Source organism: Myodes glareolus, chromosome 8 (assembly GCF_982192425.1).
Source record: "Myodes glareolus chromosome 8, mMyoGla1.1, whole genome shotgun sequence".
NCBI classification, from domain to species: Eukaryota; Metazoa; Chordata; class Mammalia; order Rodentia; family Cricetidae; genus Myodes; species Myodes glareolus.
The window spans coordinates 69211648-69226818 of NC_142033.1; the positions used below are offsets into that span (position 1 = coordinate 69211648).

Here is a 15171-nt window from a genome sequence, read left to right on the forward strand (position 1 = left end):
TGACAGTTGGCTCCTCTGGACTCCCTTCCTCTTTTTTCCTTCTCTCTCTCTCTCTCTCTCCTTTCTCTCTCCTTCCTTCCTTCTTTCTTCCCTCCCTTCCTTCCTTTTCTTCTTTTTTAGACAAGGTCATTGATCCAGGACTCACCAATTATGTCAAACTGGCTAGCCAGCAAGCCCCAAGGATTCTTCTGTCTTCACCTCCTGGTGCTGGGATTACAAGCACATACCACCCTTTTCAACTTTTTTATGTGGGTTCTGGGGCTCAAACTCAGATCCTGCAGCAAGCACTTTATGAACTGAGCCACCATATGCAGGTATTCTGATGTGTGTGGGTGTCTAGGTGTGTGGGTGTGTCCCAATATCTTTGTTGAATTTGCAGCCTCCCCTTTCTTAACCATTCTGACCTGCTATAATTAACACCTACTTTCAGGCACACAGCTGCAGCTTAGTGGGTAGTCTGGACTCACACTTTTTTTTTTCTTTTGGTTTTTTGAGACAAAGTTTCTCTGTCGCTTTGGAGCCTGTCCTGAAAACTAGCTCTTGTAGACCACACTGGCCTCAAACACAAAGATCCACCTGCCTCTGTCTCCCGAGTTCTGGTATTAAAGGCGTGCACCACCACCTCCTGGTTTGGACTCACACTTTCTAAAACAGCCCCAGGAACATAAAACATTCCAGTCCTCAGCCGAGTTACTAGCCGCTGCTCCACCATGCTGCTGCTCAGATCTGCCTCTGCTCACCTCCCAGTGAGGGTGGTGTCTTAGCCCTAACTGTCACGTGAGCACACTTTCAGAGACTGTACCAGTGTTGTCCTCTCCACAAAGACCTGGGACCTGAGCAGGGTGCTGGAACAGAGATCAGGACCTCTGCACAGATCCCTTGGGGCCTCTGGGTCCGTTAGTCTTGGTGACTAACACAGTGAGGCAGAACCCTTGCCTTATCGTTGTGAGGCCTGCAGGCTCTTGTAAAGCAGATAGTTCAGCGGAAAGCCCAGGAGGGGCTGGGGTGATGGCTCAGTAGGTGAAGAGCTTGCCATCTGGAGTTGTTGCAGGCTTGTTGCTGCTGCTTGTTGTGTGATTTCCCATTTCCCAGGAGACATGGGGTGAGAAGACGTGGACTCGATGACACGGGCTCCAGGAGATTCTAAAACAGAAGCTCTTTACTGTAAAAAGGTGAGGAGTTTTTAATGGGGTTAGGGAAATTAAGCTGCCGTGGGAACGTTTTTTGGTTGGTCTTTTTGAAACTGGTGGTTGCTGCTGGCATGTTGTGACTGGTGAGGAGTGAGTGTGCATCATTAGTTACCATGCTTATGGTCCACGGACAGGTTGTTTTGTCTGATTTTGCTTATTCATTGTGAGTTTGCATGTGCTTTTTGTGCCTCGCCATTGCCCTGCCTCATCTCACCCTTTCTGTTTTATTTTTATTGGGCAACCTAATGGGAGTTCTGGATTTTTATACCTCCACCTTGGGGACCCCCCCCCCAGTATTTTAGACTGTGACTATCTTAGGTTGACTGATGGACTGTTAGAGCCCGTGTGGGTCTAACACAGATAGCTATTTTCCCTAACTGGACTGGTACGGAGGCGCAAGGAATAACCAGACACAGCTTACACCATTATTACAGAAAAGGGCATCTCAGGCTTCTTCCTCCCGCGTTTATTCTCCAAACATCCCAAACATAAATTATGTATCTCACAAATACATAAACTGTACGGGGGGGGGGGGGGGAATACATCAGCATTCTATCTCCTAGGTAACCAGGTGAATGGCCTTTTGTCATGTCTGCATCTACCTGTCTGCTGAGTATGCCAGCTGTCACGTAGGCTTGAATTAGCATCTCTATAAGGCATCCTCCAAATTACAAAGAAAGAAGCAGCAAACTTCCTGACTTTTCTCAGGCAGAGACAGCCTGTCTGCAGGGCTACGTGATCACTTCCGATTGGCCCAATGGCTTCAGAGCCTGGCTGCTACACCATAAAGAAATATGGGCCTACAATGGACAGGTTCTTTTTTTTTTTTTAAAGATTTATTTATTTATTTATTTATTTTGTATACAACATTCCTTCCATGTATGCTTGCATGCCACAAGAGGGCACCAGATCTCATTACAGATGGCTGTGAGCCACCATGTGGTTGCTGGGAATTGAACTCAGGACCTCTGGAAGAACAGTCAGTGCTCTTAACCTCTGAGCCATCTCTCCAGCCCCAATGGACAGGTTCTTAACTGTCTTTGACCACCAGTCCTCAAAGGGTTGGGTCCCTTGGGTCCCCAGAAGGTCCCAAGAAATCAGAAGCAAGGGTAGACTTTTAGGAGAACGAGAGCTTTAAATGGCCTCCTTTATTTCTGTTAGCCAAGTATGGACCACCTCCCTTGAAGGTTTTGATCCAGTGTGCTCCATAGCCATTAACACCTGGAGTATTGCCTTGTTCACCCGCTGTTGTCAAGATCTTAGCTGTAGGAGACACTTAAGCAGAAATATTAGAGCCACCCATAAGGCACCACCATGCAACAAGTTCAGAGGGGTCTAGCAGGGATTTTATGTGATCCATACTTGACCAAAGAATGTGTTAGACAAGCTAGGTGGTGGTGGCACACATCTTTAATCCCAGCACTCCGGAGGCAGAGGCAGGTGGATCTCTGTGAGTTCAAGGCCAGCCTGATCTGCAAGAGCTTGTTCCAAGACAGACACCAAAGCTACACAGAAACCTTGTCTCGAAAACAAACAAAACCAAACAAAAAGAATGTAGAAGACAAATCCAATGACTTGACTTGGATCAAGTTAAGTTTCAAATAGGTTCTGATTAAATGTTCACAGCTGGGCAAGGGTAAACTAGGTAAAAGTTTGTGCAAATTTTAAGGGGACAAATGAAATTTCTGATGGAAGAACTTAGCCTGTTCCAGCAAAGGCAAGGACACTGTCATAGTCATAATTAAGCAGTCTACTCTGTAGTTGCTTGTTGCTAGCATTCCTGGCAGCCCTGTATATGAGATCTGATATGGGATATATGCCCAGGGTGCCTCTGTAATAAATTTTTAATAGTTTGCATTATTTTGGAGGTGGAATCCTTTTGGTACTTTAATTTTACAAAAGATAGTATTTTGCAAATTTGTGTGACATAGCAGCTATCTGAGAAAATATTTACGGTTCTGATTGGGTCATTTTTAATACCTTAAGGGCCGTCAATAATGCCTCTAGTTGTACTGCTCTAGAATTTGGTTGGGTGTAGGCCTTTTCTTATGATTAATTCCCATTATTGTTAATCCAAAATTAGTTTTATTGGTATATGTAAAGGCTATAGTGGCTGGGGGATGGCATTTTTGATGGTGTGGCATAATTTTTATCTTTAATTTTAAAAGGGGGAGGGCAGAAAGTCATCTATCCTGAGGGAAATGGTTATCCAGTATGCCCATAGTGAACCTAGCCATCACTTAAAACAGGCATCCTCTCTAAATGGTTTGTTATTGTTCTGGCTGTGCAAATGACAATGTCTCCACTGTCTATATCTCTAACTGTAGCTCCTGGATCAGGAAGTGCACCAAGTACCATGAGTGGCTGCTGACTGGCCTGGAGGGCGACAAATGGGTTATTTTCATAGACTGTCCCAGGAAGCCGGCTGAGCACATACTGCATGAGCCATAGAAACTCCCTACAGCCACCTGGGTTCTGGAAGAGGACATAAAAGTGTTCCACAATGCTCTCAAGCTAGCTCACAAAGACATCAATGTCTCTATTAAGGTGGTTCTACTGCTGTTCTAGTAACCTCAGCAGAGAGAACAAAAGTATTGGGGCAGTCCGTCTTTTTAAATGACATCTACTATTCTTCTGAAATCGAAGAGATCTGCCTAGTGGATGAGAACCAGTTCACCTTAACCATTGCAAACCAAGGCACACCACTTACCTTGGTGCGTCAGGAGTGTGAAGTCATTGTCCAGTCTATCATTTGTATCAGGACCCTCTGGGAGCTTATACAATCTCATGCCCAATAATAGCCCTTTTGGCATTTAGGGCATTAGGTCTTTGGACAAGCCCTGGGGCAATCCCTATGTAAGTGACCAGACTGTCCACATCCCCAGCAAGTATGGTCTGGTGGGGTGAAATTATCGTCCTTTTCAGGTTTGGCATTGACCAAGGCATTCATGGGAGCTGTAAGGGCAGAAATGGGCCTGTGCTATGTGTCAATATCATGGGTGGCGAAGACCCACTTTTGAATATTCTCATTTCTGACAGGTGCAATGACGTTACGGGTGACAGTGTTGAGCCCCTCTCAGGTTAGCTGTTTAATAAGAATATCCTTGGCAGAGCCATATGGAATGTGCTTTTTAACACCATTGGTGACACAGGTCAAAAATTCAGGAAATGGTTCTGCAGTGTGCTGGACAAGATTGTGGAATAGCCTACAGTGTCCTGGGATGTACAAAGTTTGAGGGCCTTGAAGGCTAGGTTGGACACTTGTTGGAAATAGAAGTGTAGACCAATCATGGATTGTGAGACAAAATCAGTGTATTGGCCATGGCCAGTAAGCATGCCAAGGGTAATACTAAGCTTGTATGGGCTTGGGTCTCTGCTGCATCATCATAAGCAGAGTGTCACCGGAGGAGAACTGAAGGGTCAAGGGCATGGAGTGCCAATCAGAATGGGTTTGAAGCTGCACGGCCCATTGTCTGAGTACATGTTCAAAATAAGGAGAATTAGGGTAGCCACGGTCTCCCTCACACACCCCTGCATGACTCCCAGCCTGCTCCCGGTCCTGCTGCTGCTGAGAGGGCACATAACTGACAAGGACAACCACCCTAATGATCTTTAATAGGTGATCTTGTAACCGGATTCCTTGAGAAGGGAGACTAGGAGAGGAAGTCCAACAGTCCACACTCCAAAGAATGGTCGGCTCTCCCGTAAAGCAGCAAGAGAGACCTCAGACAACCCCAGAGAGTGGCCCCGGGCAAAACTCATCGGTTTCTCTCAGGCCAGGAGGAAGTCCACACAAGGACAAGGATGGAAGGGAAGGGGAAAGTAGTGTTCATGGACCGAGTGTGCTGCTTATGGTGAGGAACATCTGCGGCTTGTTAGGCCATGGCCGTATGTTCACCTAGTGTCTCCAGGCGGAAAGGACCTGTTGAGGGTTCTTTATTGGCTCCACCTCCTGGATTGTCAGCCCTTATGTGGAGGCACCAGATGAACTGAGTCACGATGGCGATTTCCTAACTAGGAAGACAAACAGGGAAAAGAAAATAAAATGTAGGGATAGGAAAGAAAGCCCCAACTCACCAAGGGCTTAGAAAATGAAAATAGGGCATCAACTCACCAAAAACAGCCAAAGGAGAGTCGGGGCGGGGACAGCAGTGGGGGCGGCAAACAAGAAAGAAAAACGCCCAAAAGATGTTAAAAGGACCCAAAAAGTGAGCAAAAGGAAAAGGTCCATCCATGTTGGATGCCAGTTGTAGTTGTTGGGTGCTTGTTGTTGCTGCCTGATCCCCATTTCCGGGGGGGAGGGGGAGATGAGAAGACCTGAAGGCAATGACACAGACTCTCAGAGATTCCAGTACAGGAGCTCTTTATTGTAAAAAGATCGGGGTGGAGGTGGGGTTAAAATGGGATTAGGGAAATTAAGCTGTTGCAAGAATGTTTTTAGTTGGTCCTTTTGAAACTAGAGGTTGCTGCTGGCATGTTGTGATTGGCTAGGAGTGTGCGTCATTAGTTACCATGCTTTTGGTCTGCTGGCAGGTTGTCTTGGCTAATTTTGCTTATTCATTGTGAGTTTGCATGTGCTTGCTTTTGCTTGCACTATTGCCCTGCCTCAGTCATCCAGGCATGAGGATCTGAGTTGTGATAGCCAGCACTAAAATAAAAGCTAGGTGTGAGGGCTTGGGAGATGTCCTGTCACACCACCAGCATCTCACAGCCTCTATACCTGTGTGTCCATGGCATGGTTGGCTCCACAGCTGGACTGGCGTGAGACCCACTCATAGGCGCCTTTTCCCTCCCTTCTGACACTGGGGCTGGGGCTGCCTGAGGCCCATTGCATCCCTGTTGCTGATTCTGGCCCCTCTCTCCTCTAGACTGGAGATAATACAGAAGGTCAGAAAAAATTGCTTAAGGAACTAGACACCAACATAGATGCCCTGGGACTTGAATAAGTTCATTGTGTTTGTAGCTGCTCTCAACTTTGCCGGTCACTGCCACCTCCTGAGGGAGGATGCCCAATTATTCAAGAGGTGCCGAATCAGGCCTGGGAAGGTGGACTCCTCACAACGTTCCCTAGGAAGGCCTTGGCAGTAGATCATCAACTTCCAGAAGGCTCTTGCTGGCAGTTACTTCCTTGGATGAGCTGGCTGGTGTCCCTCTGATTAATAAATGTTTATAAAGTACTAATGGGATCAGAGACCCCAGGTGTTTCCTTTAAACCTTTGAAGTCTTTGGCCAAGAAAGAGACATGTCACTAGAAGGACCCAACTAGACATACCTATAGTTACCTGCATCCGAATCACGTTCTGCTGGACAGATGGTCCTGGCTCTGCAGAGTTATTAATATAGCTAAGCATTGTGTGTTAGTGCATTGACACTTGAGCTGTTTGTAACTGATGCTGCTTGTAGTAATGGTTTTGAGAAAGGCCAGGTACACCCAGTTATTATTGATTCGCACACCACCTATCTGCATGTTTGTCTCCTCATCCTCCAGGGTTGTTGCTATAGTTAATACACACACACACACACACACACACACACACACACATATATATATATTATATGTATTATCCAGGAATATATTAAAGAGCAATGGTGAGAGGATGCATCCCTGCAACACTTCTATGAGTGTCTTAAACTCGTCACTTAGTTCTCTACAGACTTTGACTGAAGCAAAGGTATCTTTGTAGGCATTTTCTAGTATTCTTATGATTTTCTCTGGGTATCTGTGGAACCTCATTGTTTCCCAAAGTCCTTTCCTCCAAATGCTATCGAATGCCTTCCTGAAGTCGATGTAACAGACATGTAATTCTTCATATTTTTCTGCCTCAAAGTGAAAATCTGATCAATTGTGCTCCTGTTAGCTCTGAATCCGCACTGGCCTCTGCTAGGATTTCCTCTGTTCTGCACCTGATCTTTTGCAGGATAATGGAGGAGAAGATCTTGCTGCTATGGCACAACAAACTAATGCCTGTGTAATTTGAGCAGTCCTTCTTGTGTATCATGTTTCGCTGACGATACCGCACTACTTGCTGAATGTCCAAATGAGCTGCAGGCCATGGTTAATAGAGTGGTGGAAGTCAGTGAAAACCTTGGTATGAAAGAAAACTTTGAGAAGATAGAGATACAACACATGGGAAGGATGCAGAAGGATTTTAACATTGTAATAAAGAATCAGAACCTCAAGCCAACAGTCAGCTTTGTCTATCTGGGAGTAAACCTCAGATCAAAGGAGAGAACTATTTCAGACATCAAGAGGCAGTTAGGGATAGTGAGGGCTGCATTCCAGGCACTAGGAGAGGTTTGGTCAGCGAGAGACATTACGACAACAACAGAATTACAAGTGTGTGAGACACTTGTCTTGAGCTGCCGTCTTTACAAGTCTGAAACCTGGACAATGAAACGTTCCTCAGAATAGCGGCTGAATGTGTTTGAGATGGCATGTCTCAGGAGGATTCTAGGCATCACACTCACTAAGACAGGCTGTGCAGTGATGACATTGAGAATCTTCTCCAGCTACAGAAGGAAGTAAACTACAGGATACGGCAACGGTGCTTGAGATACTTCAGCAGTGTTATGAGAATGAATGGCGGCAGATACCCGAAGATAGCACTGCTTGGAGGAGTGCAAGGGATAAGGCAAAGAGGAAGGCTCAAAAAACACTGGATAGGGCTGGAGAGACGGCTCAGAGGTTGAGAGCATTGCCTGCCCTTCCAAAGGTCCTGAGTTCAAGTCCCAGGAACCACATGGTGGCTCACAACCATTTGTAATGGGGTCTGGTGCCCTCTTCTGGCCTGCAGGCACACACACAGACAGAATATTGTATACATAATAAATACTTTTAAAAATTTAAAAAAAAAAACACTGGATAGACAGCATAAAGGAAGACTGTGAAACGTTGGGTATGACAACACAAGCATCTAGGACTGAAACAACTGGAGAACCGCCATAAACGGGCTGCCCATGCATGCTTAAGCACTGCCAGGGCATAAAGAATGGATGATGAGATCCACCAGTGCCAGATTGAGAAACAACTCTTTACAAAGTGGGTATGAGAACTGCCAACGGGCCACTGTCCTCACCCATGTCGGTGTCATGACAGTGTCTTGCCCACGTGGGGTCCTGGAAGAGACACTGATGACTATGTTTGGTTTCAGGTCTTCTCCCATTTTCTGAACAGTGACAGCTGTCTAAGTGTTCTGAAGAAACTCTGAACGTCATGGAGGCACACTGTGCTGGCTACCCCTTTAGGGAGGAGACGCAGACATATCTGTAAAAGGGATAGTCCTGGGTTAGGTGCACACATCATCTCAAGGTGGCTGGGAGGTGATGTCAACATGGCAGGCTGAGACCTAAAGGGCACATCAGAGCAGAGACCGTCTTCTCTTTTTCTCACTGCTTCACAAGCCAATCGCCCTGCTCTCAGTGACAGTCTCTCGGCTTGTTAGCTTTGGAGGGAGCTGAGGCCTGGAAAGCTGCTGCAAGCATCAGAGACCTCCCTCACTGCCTAGCCTTACTCAGACCTGAGGTGTGGATGCCTCACCTGGGTCCCACAGACTCTGCCCTCACCTAGATAAGAGCCTCAGCAATTGGTGCAGAGAAGTGGGCCATGCAAAGGTTGCATGGGTTTTGTCGCAGGCTACAGGACGCCTCGAGCTGGGTAGCTTTGAACTCAGCTCTCAGAGAAGTCTTCTGGATCTGAGTCACTGTGAAAGACCCCCCCGATATTGGAAGACTCTCATCAAGCCTTGGGATAACGCGACCCCCCCCCCCCCAAGTAACTCACGAGAGACTGTCCTTGCTGCAATCACATGAGGTTTAATGACAAGATGACAAGACAGGAACCAGTGCACTGGGGCCGAGACTCATAACCCACACAGAGGAAGAGTTCGACCTCGAGTGACTGGGAGAAGTAGTTTTTATAGGAAGAAACCACACAGCCCAGTAATCCAAAAGGGGGGCAGGGAGGGTGTCACAGAAAATTCCAAAAATTCCAGTGATGATTACAAGGGGGCAATTCCCTGCCTCTCAAGATCATTCTCAAGGTCATAATCAGTTAGTTCCTATTCTAAAAATACCAATGATAATTACTAGGGAGTGATAATTACTAGGGGGAATCTCCCTGTTTCTCAAGATTATTCTCAAGATTATAATCTACCTTTATCTTCAGCTAGTTCCTGAAACCCTGAAACTGGCTAATCCTAGATATCTGATTCTTCTTTTCCTGCTAGATTTTTGGCTCTATTTTTCTGCTAGGGGGATCTGGATTTATCCAGGTCTTTCAATGGAGGTTGGACTTCTGTGCTTTCCAACTAAAACCTAGAGGGCTGTAGCATAGAAACTCCATCTCTGTAAGCATCCTTCTATAGCCAGACTTTCTTGTTGGACTTTCTTTGGACAGCCAGCCCCCAAATAATGCCACAAAGACTTATTAATTATAAATGCTTGGCCTTATCTTAGGCTTGTTCCCAACTAGCTCTTATAACTTAATATGTTTCTATTCATCTAGGTTCTGCCATGTGGCTTTTTACCTCTCCTCCATTCTGTATGTCCAACTCACTCCATGTCTGGCTGACAAATTCCCACCTCTTCTTCCCAGAGTTCCTCTCTCTCCACAGAAATCCTGCCTATCTTTTCCTGCCGAGCTATTGGCCATTCAGCTCTTTATCAAACCAATCAGGTGCCTTAGGCAGGTGAGATAACACATTGACACATTTTCACACAGTGTGCTCAAATATTCTGCAGTATCTTTTTCTGGCTTCTCTAACTCCTACCCTCTCCTCCTCCTCTTTTTCTTGAGACAGGGTCATATATATGCCTGGATGACCTCAAACTCATTATGTATCTGAGGACAAGCTTGAACCTCTGATCCTCTGGCCTCCACCTCAAGTGATGGGATTACAGTTGTGTCTACCACACCGACTTAATGTGACACTAGGAGGGAATCCAGGCTTCGTGCATGTCAGGCCAGCACTCAGCTGAGCCATCTTTCTGACAATCTTTCTGTTTCCTCCACAGGATGGACTCTGACTGAATGCCCTATGTTGGGGTGTTTTTCTAGAGATAAGGCTCTCATGACTTCATGGTTGCCCCAGCAAGTCTCATCTCACTGTGACTCCTCTTCTGCTCCATGAGTGGACATTGTATTTGGTTCCCCCTGCTCCAAGAGACCTGTGGCTCTCCACTAACCTACTATTCAGAATCTGCTGGGCTGTGGACATGCACAGTGCCTCCAGCTTGAGGACCACAATCACCTATTTGGAGTCCACACTTTCCTGTGTGTGTGAAATAAGAGCCACATCCAAAGAGCACATGAACCCTCCCCATCCAAGACAGCATCGATACATTCATAAGATCATGATCTGATTAATTACCATTCACCATCTTCACAGCACCACGTTATGTATAGTAGTTTGAATAAGAATGACCTCGTAGATTTTGATGCTTGGGTCCTCAGTTGGTGGAATTTTTGGGGAAGAATTAGAAGATGTGATTTTGTTGGAGGAAGTATGTCACTGAGTGATGGGCTTTGAGATTTCAAAACCCCACACTATTCCCAGCCTCTCTCTCTCTCTCTCTCCCCCCCCCCACACACTTTGGGATATAAGTTCTCAGCTACTACTCCAGCACCATGCCTGCCTGTTGCCTTGTCTTCCCTGCCATGATGGACTCTATCCTTCTAGAACTGTGAGTGAATATCAGCCCCTTTCTCCCTCCAGTGACTTTTGCCAGGGTCTGGGTATTTTTGTCACAACAATAACAAAGTAACTAAGACAAAAATAGAAGAAACAGACTCCAGCTGTCAGATCAAAGGCTTCACAACATGGTTCCTCTTTTCTCCTCTGTGGTATTAAGTACCACGGGCACTCCTGTGTACATATATTGCCGTTGGTATAAACTAGTGATCTCCCATTTTAGTCAGTGGGCTGTAGTCTGTCACTATTACTTTGCTGTTGTTGCTTTTTGGTGATCAGATTGTCACACTGGACTAATAAGCAGGAGGCCACTTAAACTGTCATCTGTATGCTCCTGATCTGTGCCAGCATTCTTTGCCATACACTCCTAGTTTTGTCTCTAGAGCAGGGCATTTTGTCTAAGCAGTCCCGAGTCCATTTGGTGGTATCCAAGATCTTAGACGTAGGTAGGCTCCTCCCTCTCAGTGACCAGGACCAGAGATATTTGTAGGTATATACATAAGATCCTATGATGCACACCCAGAATTCTTTATCCTTTACATATATTGAATTCCAAAAAATTACCATTGCGACCTCCATCCTAAACAATGTCACAGGGTTCATTCTATATGATGGTACCCCTTTGCCCTTCACCCTGCTCAGACTCTGGGCCCCCTAAAGTCTTCCCCTGAAAAGACATCTTCTTCATCCCCAAGGTGAATATTTCCAGGTTTCCCTCTTTTCAGTACTGCTGGAACAGCACCATGATGCTGTCCCACGTGTGGATGCTGACCTTGCTCTGCTAGCTTTGACACTTAGAAGACCCCGGAGAACTGGCCTTCCCCTCAGCCTGGGCTGATTTCCCGGTGAGGATTTCTGTCCTACACTATAAACTCTCTCCACTGATTACACTATTTACACCGGGGATGCTCTCCCCACCCTGCTCATGGGGTCTCTGACACCTGTGGGGGTTCCTCTCCACCCCACTTGGACTCTGGGCCCTGATCTGGATGCCAAGCCCCACAGCTTCTCATTGGGATGCCTTAGGCATTACCACGTGTGAGAAACAGCCATAACTAGTTTGTCTTTTTCTTGGACTTTATGTGTGAAGGTTGTCTTAGCTTTGTCACATGTTGCCGTGATAAAATAACACGGCAAAGCCACTTGAGAGAGAAAGGGTTTATTTGGCTCACAGTTACAGGTGCAGTCCATCATGATGAGGAAGTCAAGGCACTAGGAGTAGGAAGCAGCTAGCCACATCTAGCCCACAGTCAAGAGCAGAGACTAGTGGATTAATACATGTTTGGATATATGCAACTCAGCTTCTCTGTTCTCATACAGTCCAGGATCCCCTGCCTAGGAAAGGGTGCTTCCCACAGGTGTCGTGTTTCCCTATCTCAATTAATGTAATCAAGACAATCCCTCATAGGCCAGCTTGACCCAGGTGATCCTGAGACCCTCTTCCCCAGTGATTCAGGTTTATGTCAAGTTGACAATTAAAACAAACCATCACTCATGTGCACCATTATTACAGTGTGAGTCTTCGGGGAGCTGGAGAGACGGCTCCACTCAGTGTTTAAGAGCAGTGACTGCTCTTCCAGAGGTTCTCAGTTCATTTCCCAGCAACCACACAGTGGCTCACAACCATCAATGATGAGATCTGGTGCCCTCTTCTGGCAAAATGGAGTACATGCAGATAGAGCACTTATGGGTAAAATAAATAATTTAAAAATAAACAAAATGTGAACCTTCAAATCACAGCAGATGCCAAACAGCAAACCTCTGACTTGTCTGACACTCCAAGTGGGAGTCACTCTGCCTTCTCCTGTCACTCCTATGCTATAAATAAGTACAGCATTCAGAACCAACTGGGGCGTTTTGTCTTTTGAGTGTTTGTCTATCTAGTTGGTTGTTATTTCACTATTTAAAGTGACCCTCTTGATTCTAATGCCATGATCAAATAAAAGCATCTAACACAATTTTTTTGAGACAGGTCTATTATGTAGCCCTTATTGTCCTGGTACTCTCTATGTAGATCCCCAACACACAGACATGTACCTGACAACTCCTTTCAAGTGCTGGAATTAAAGGTGTGTGCCACCATGACCAGAAGACAAAAGGAATTTTTTAAGAACCAGTTGGGGAATAAAAACCCAATTCACTCACGTTGATCTGCTAACAGGATTGGGGTAACACTGGAAGCTGAGAGTCCATTAGATAGTTAATGCTAGAAGCTTGAGGTGCCTGAAAACAAGTTGATGAATTCAAGGCACAGGCAGACTCCAAGTGTCTTGGTACAGACTGGAGTGGGGAGGCACTGAGCAGGGGAATTTTCAAGAACGACCCAGGGTGTCTGACTTAGAAATCTCGGCTGAAATCTTTGCATTGGTAGCCGACAATTAAATTTAATTTTCAAAAGCTGGGCATAGTGACACATATGTGTGACCTCTGACCTCTAACATTGTCCTCTGATCTCTACACTTGTGCCATGACACACAAAAACCCACACACATACAAAATACATAAATATGCAATTAAAAATAGGATGGAGAATGACAGAGGAAAATACCTAATGTTAACCATTGTCCTCCACACACATGTTCATAGGCACACGTACTTACACATAGGTACACACATATGTATAAACACACACACACACACTTACTTTTCGTGCCTTATTGACATTTGATTGTCCTGAGTATTTAGCACCAATCATGTGTCAATCACATGCTGGTCTAAGTTCTGGGAATTCAGCAGTGAACAACTTCCTTCCTAGAGACAGATAATCTACAGAGAAAAGCCAGGTGATGTTTTAAAATTTGTACTTTAAGTATTAGCAAGGAAAAACAGAGAGAGTCAGGGGGCTCGCAGTTGCTGCTGGACCACAGTGGGAGTAGGAAGATGTGGGCAGATTTAAAAACTGCTGTGATGAGTCACGTGGACATCAGGCTCTGACAGTGTTTCCAGAAGAAACGGAACTCAGTGGCCAGGCCAGTCTTCGCCAGTCAGTGCAGCTGTGAAAGGCAGGGGAGTCCGCTGAGTCTTGTGGAAGACACCATGAAGTCTCAAACTGCAGTGAAAAGGGAGTTTGGGAATGACAGATACATCTAGGATAGACTAATTGCTAATGGCTTCCAGAGCTGCTGACGAAGCCAGTGCCAGCGGCAGAGTAACTTGGCAGTTGCTTAGATTCTACTGACACATAATCACTTATGAAATGAAGATGAGACAAGAAATACACACGAAACCATGTATGCCTCTAAAGTCCATTTCATCAAGCAAGGGCTATGACAGTCTCACTGCAATGCTCTGCACAGGAGCCCAAGGTGAAGAATGATTCAAAAGGGGCTGGGGAGATGGCTCCGTGGTTAGGAGAACTAGCTGTTCCTCCAGAGGACCCATGTCAGGTGGCTTACAGCCTTCTGTGGTTCCAGCTCCAGGGGATCCAGTACCTTTTTCTGGCTTCCATGGGAACTTGTACACACATGTGGCAAACACATGCAAACACACATAAAATTCTCAGACCAGTCAGTGGAGGTGCATGCCCTTAATCCCAGCACTTGGGAGGCAGAGGATCTCTCTGAGTCTGAGGCCAGCCTGGTCTACAGAGCAACTTCCAGGACAAGCTCCAAAGCTACACAGAGAAACCCTGTTTTGAAAGAAAAATAATAAATAAATAATAAAATAATGATTCAGGAGGCTCAAGCCCTCAAAGAAAACAAGGTTAGGATGAATCTTGGGATACTGAAAAGATTGAAAATGATTTAGGTGTGAATGTTATTCATATACTCCAGGGAGGCACGCACATCTGTATAGGGCATGAATGTGTATGCATGTCTGTTTATGTGCACAGCTTTCTTTGTTTTAAGATTTATTTGGGGGTTGGAAAGATGTGCTAAATGTGCTTGTTCTTGCAGAGGACCCAGGTTCGACTCCCAGAACCTACATAATGCCCATAATGCCGCCAACTCCCTCTTCCGACCTCTGCAGTCACTAGGCATGCACATGGCACACGGACATATTTACAGACAAAATACATAAAAATGTTTTTAAGATTTATTTTTATTGTCTATGCATGAGTGTTTTGCCTAAAAGGAGTCTATGAATAATTTGTGTACCTGGTGCCATTAGAGGCCACAAGAGGGCATAAGATCCCTTGGTACCATAATTACAGACAATTATGAGCCATATGATGTGGGTATGAGGAACTGAACCCAGAATCTCTGTAAGAGCAACAAGTGCTCTTAGCCACAGAGCTGTCTCTACAGCTCCTGTGTAGTCAGTTTTTTAAAATGTGTACAGTGTATGTGCTG

The 15171-nt window shown here is 45.6% G+C and overlaps 1 long non-coding RNA gene across 1 annotated transcript; it reads left to right on the forward strand.

Moving 5' to 3' along the window:
- The first annotated feature begins 445 nt into the window (after positions 1–445).
- On the forward strand, positions 446–12964 carry LOC148121183 (uncharacterized). Its single transcript, XR_015738587.1, has 2 exons — positions 446–1172; positions 10203–12964. It is a non-coding gene; the product is annotated as an uncharacterized LOC148121183 (long non-coding RNA).
- Positions 12965–15171: the final 2207 nt, after the last annotated feature.